A 6,000-nucleotide genomic window follows, 5' to 3' on the forward strand; every position below is an offset into this window, starting at 1 on the left:
TGATTTCCCATGGATCAGATTTTCCATATCGTTCCTACTCCCTGAACTCAGGGTTCTAGATTCCTACATATGGGGTGTGCTAAAGAAAGCTATTTTCCGAACATACAACCCCTACCACTACACAGGAGTTAAGAGCAAAGATTCGGTCATTTGTTTTATCGTTCCAGCAACCCGCTTCACTAACATGTTCATCGATCTACAGAACCACTGTGAATATGTGCAACTGTCATCAGTTTGAACACATAATGTACAGGAGTTTTTTTTTAAAAAAATAAATCAAAATGTGTTGAGTAACATTTAGTTGACATGCATTTTGCAACATTTCCCATGTTTCACTATGTTGTACAACAAATAAATAAATAAATGTCAAGAGTGTGATTTAAGTACTGTTTCTTTTGTCGCATATTGTACTTTTGCTAAGTTGCATTGACCTTTGTTGCCCTTCAATACATATAATGATGCACGTTAACATTTCCTCTGATTAGATGTTTACCTTGTATATTACTCTTTGTTTAAAACAGACTCGTCAACGGCTACAAATATTTGTAAATATGTGTAGCATATGTGTAACGGGTACAAATATGTTATGGTGGTAATATGTGTATCGCTGTTGGGAGACGACAACCATGCAAAAGTTTCAATCTCCTAGTTAATTCTGAATTTAGCTAACCACACAATACATAAACAATAATCCTTCATGAAAATTAAAAATGTCAGTTATTATTATCAAAGATTGTAAGACGCAAAACATCGTTTTGCTTCGAGTTTCTTCATTTAATGAAATTTTCATGAAACTTCCTTCAAGCAAGTCAGTTTGTTCAATTTAGTGTGATCAACTACAGCTATATCATGTTTTTGGACAACACTTTTGTAACACGGCAATTAAAATTTAAGAGTTATAAAAAAATGATAATTTAGTTTGTATCTCATTAGGCACACCTTGTTCTGTCATCTTGCCAGTGTCATAATTATTACGTAAATACAAAACTAGACCAAAATCTTTTTTAGTGTTTTCATAAAGCAATTTATTCTTTAAAAAAGGGTTTTGAAAGTACATTCACATATATAACAAGAATATAAACTATTTTAAAAAGTAAATATCTTAAGTAAAGGGGAAAAGAAACTTTGTGTGTAGTGGAAAATATACACGTTCACCAAAATATTTGAGACAAGAGAAACAAGGACGTCCGTAACTACGTCACAGAAAACAAGTTTCTGTGGTCAGGATAGTCCAGAAATAGAGAACAGAAGAATGTAAAGTAGTAAACAAATGTGTATATAATCTCTGGTAAATTCTACGAGAGAAGGAGTTGATGATCGACGAGCTTTGTTAGTCGGTTGGAATATCGAGTCTGTAGTCACGAGTTAATAATTTATTTTGCGATATTATTATTAAATTTATTTATAGATACGAACATGCAGTGGCGTATTTAGGGGGGGGGCTTCCGGGCTGAAGCCCCCCCCGAAATCTTACTTACTATAGTAAAGTATATTAAATATCTTGCAGAATTTTCACATTTTCAGGCAAAGCCTCCCCGAAAGTTAGCAAAGCCCTCCCCGAAACAAAATCGTAAATACGCCACTGCGAACATGTAAGTTGGAAATTAGTTCTTTGTTGTTTCTATCTAGCATAAAATGACTACCAGTAGTAGAATTAGTTTAATTATCCTCAAGCACCTTAGGCCTTTGTGTGCCAGCCAGGACTCGTGTTTACTCACATTTTTGTTACTAATTGTCAGAATAACATAAAATTCATTTAAAATGAGAAAAGTTAAGTAGTAACTTAACTTTCAATATCTGAAGCAGATTTATGTAATACAAATATCGCGTTAATATTTATGTAATCACGATAGGTAGTTCGTTCAAAAATTAAGCAGGTATTCGTGTCTAGCATTATTGTATACATTTTAATTGTTGTAAGGACCAATCTAGCTCACTTTGTTTCATTAGTCAATTTATTCAAATAAACTGATAAACTAGGAATAATATGTAATTATTAAACTATGCTAGCAATATCAAAATTCTCATGTGACAAGGTAATTTGCATACTTAGATATGAGTTTGTTTATTTGTTACATGTATAAATACTTTAATTGAGTAATCAATTGATTATGATAAAATATGCATGTGTAACACGTACTGTAGCGTATTACAGCTTAAATATTTATATGTTACAATGAAGATTTTAAGAGGCCCCATAACGGCGAAATTAAAATGCCGCTAATTTTGCAGTAATTATGTGATAACTTCAAGTAGATCAAATATACTGTAATCTAAAAGTGGAACAAGAGCTCGCTACAGGTAGACTATTATTTTACATGTGATACCGCTATCACGACTCAACACTTATCTGCTTTCGATTTCCAGTCATTTAGAACATCGGCATTAATTTTCGCGTTTCTAAATGGCTGCAAACGGAAAGCTAGTAGGCGACTCGTGATAACGGTACTTTATGCAAAATAGTATTGTCTAGGGCGCTTTTGTTCCACATTTCGATTATCTTTTATCTATTTGAAGATATCACGTAATTTAATGTAAAATTAGCGGCATTTTTATCTCACAGTGATTAGACCTCTAAATGAGCTTATTAACTTTCCACAAAATTAATGTAAGTGAAGAAATGTAGGGCAATATATTGAACTTTTCTTACAGCCTTCGTGTGCAGAAAAACTGCTTAAATTTATTTATTTTATTCGTTATTTTGTACGTAACTCCTTGTATCTGGACTCAGATAAAAACACCGAAATCAAGTTACTCAGGTCTTCTTAACTTCATGAAAGATCTGTTAACAATGTCACCAGGAAAGAATTTGATGACACTAGTTTCGGCTAGAATTAGTCCCAGAAGCGACAGTCCTATTAGCGACAGGAACTGGTATCTGTCCTATGAGCGACCGATTCATTTACATTGAGATGATGGAAGATGATATGATTCCATCTCGTAAAATATGTACGTTCCCTGGCGTTATTAGCAGCCGAACAACCTTGGTATGAAATATGTACGTTCCAGTGATACTGTTCGTCAAATATATTTTCCCTCTACAGTGAGTGCAAATAAAACGTATTTTAATTTTGAGTTAGATTTGACACAAAACATATCAAATAACTTAGCGAGACAATAGCGATATTTCCATGAAAAGTATATTCCTATGTAATTATTGAAAATCCAGTTGTAATATCCCCTTTCTTCAAAAGCTCTGTTTTCTATACTTAATTTGATTCAAATCTAATTACTCACTAAGCACAGTAATATATTTTATTTTGAAAAACTTAAACGTGTAACAGTTTCGCCAACTATCTACTTTTTAGACTTCCAAAGACACTGAATAAAATGAAAAAAAAAAAAGAAAAAAGAAGTCAATGATAAAAGACAGCTTTTGAGATCATTTACATCTGATTGGCTATTCTCAACCAATCTCACCAATTACAATGCAGTTCAGTCTAAACAATCCAAAAGGTAAACAAACTCTTTAAACTACCTTCCCCCCTATTGTAAGCTACTAAAACGTAAACTAATTGCTTAATTTGCCTTCCTTCCTTGTTTTGACTTATACATTAAAGCTTGTCGTATAGCAATCTGAACTAATCCCTTATAACTAGACGAACTGTTAAGTCCTGCGAGAGATTTGTAACTTTTTTTTTTTTTAGATTTCTTTGATATCCTCAAGTGGTGAACACCCTCTTTCCATGGGCGCCCGATGGGAAGGCAGGGATCACCCCCCTGGCTCACGAAAATGAATACGTAATATAGCAAACCACGTATATTAAATACCAGATATACCAGACATGGTACAGCAACCATGAACATGCCCCTCCCTAGAAAATTTTCTTCAGGCGCCCCTACCTCTTTCTGATTTCTTTCTTATGCCATAAACATATTCAATCTAAACTTATGCTCCGCATCATTTTAACATGAAATTTTTAATTATATTAGAATCATAGACAAAGGCGGACCTACTGTAAATATTTAGTTAGTTTTCCCCTTGATATAGTCAATGTATTCATAGAAAGAAATTCAAAAATATAATTTTAGGAAAAATGTATAAAATATTGTTAGTGTAATGAGAGAGGTCTCACGTATTAAATTCAGGTAGAGCGAAATTTTTCATAGTATATTTTGTTAGGTTCTAAATCGCATTAGCATGAAACAAGTTAAAGAAGAGAAAACCTTGTCTTATTCCATTATCTAAGTATGAACGAATACGGTGACTCATAGAGCAGTTAATAGATCGAATCGGTCGCTCATAGGACAGTTAACAGTTCCTGTCGCTAATAGGAATGTCGCAAGTGGGACGACACCTTTCGGCTAAAACTAGAGATTTCACAAAAAAAAAAAAAAAAAAAAATTAGATTAATATTAAGTGCGTTCAAAAAGTCGCTCCGAAATAGATGTAGCGACTTACGGTTGTAAAAAAAAAAAAAAAAAAAAAAGATTGAAACATTCTCTTTTCTTCTTGTAACTGAATAGAGGCATATACTTCACAACAAAGACGGTTAGCTTTACATTATAACTATTTTTGTGCTCAAAGGTCAGCCTGACTTCTATTGAGTATCGAGTACACACATAGTAACATTGTGTGTTACAATGTTAACAATATAGCAACAATCTTTATTTGGTTCAGGACTTGTTTCGTACAGGTAAGAAATATAGATAACTTGCGAAACATAAATTATTGTAAACAGAATTCGTGGAATAGTATGAAGATCGATCTAAAACTATTAATACAATAGGAACGTTATTACATATGAGGAACATACAATTTATCAATCACTGATCTCTGCTTCGACTGTTCAGTAAAACATACAGGAGGGTTGATCTATACCTTCAAGCTAAGATGAGCCGTTTTTCACATTTACTGAAATTTAGTGTTTCTATGTATCTCTTTCCCATTATTCCCTGTGGAGCGACTTTTTGAACGCACTGTACAAGACTTAAAATATAAGAGTCAGCTTCGTGTCCTAATTTGTCTGCTGTGGAATTGTCAAGAGTCTATTTTGGTTAGGGTTTTAACTAGAAGTCATTGTGGCCTCGGTTATATTATCGAGGAGGTAGTTATTTATTTTGGAAGATTTATTTTAAGGAAAATGTATATGAATGTTTTCTTTCTTTTGCAGCTAAATGATTGACGCTACTCCTGAGTCGCTTATCGTAATACACAAATTTACTCTACAATTGTGTGTCAATCGATAACATCGTATCATATACATACACCCAAGTTCGTATTTAGACCTTCAATTATAGTCTCGTTTACTATTTCTCAGAGCCTAGAGATACACTTATTGCGCGTTAAACGTTGATAACACATTTAATAAGTATAAAGTCGCTGAAAAAGAACATTATCAACGGAATATGTTTCTTTTATCAAGCCCATCATACACATAAAAGTACAGAGATATTGTGATATTATTTTTGAATACATTGACATATAATTTGTTGTTATACAGCCTTGAGATTTAATGACTTACTGTAGCACCATTACATTCAACTAAAGAGTTTGGACTTAAGAACAGCATGACCAAAGTCCTATTTCAAGAAATCTGAATATTTGGCTTACTTCATAGGTTTCATCGCAGAGAAGTGGAGAAAGATTTGCTGGATAACAATAATTTATATATTTTTGTGTTAGTACAGCAGGTAAACATCTTTATTGTGTAATGTTCTGCCAGTTTTAAATGTAATTCTAAAGGAAATCTATGGTAAAGGGTATGAACCTATTTTCCATGATTTCCACTTTTTCTTAATACGTAGATCATATAATATTATATCAACCATTTCCCGCTAATAAAGAATAAACATTCTTACAAAGTATTTATTTAGTAATTATAAATGTATTGTGATTTCGAAATACAAAAGTAACTGAAAGAGAACGTCATATCACTCCGATCGCTGTTTCCATTTCTAACAAGGAGAAGGCAGACTTTGGTAAGTGAACTTCGGGGCCATTTTTTGCGAGGAGGTAGTGCGCATTTAAAGAGTTAATATTACAAACTGGGAGAGCGC

Source organism: Thermobia domestica, chromosome 9 (genome assembly GCF_964235325.1).
Source record: "Thermobia domestica chromosome 9, izTheDome1.hap1.1, whole genome shotgun sequence".
Classification (NCBI taxonomy): Eukaryota; Metazoa; Arthropoda; class Insecta; order Zygentoma; family Lepismatidae; genus Thermobia; species Thermobia domestica.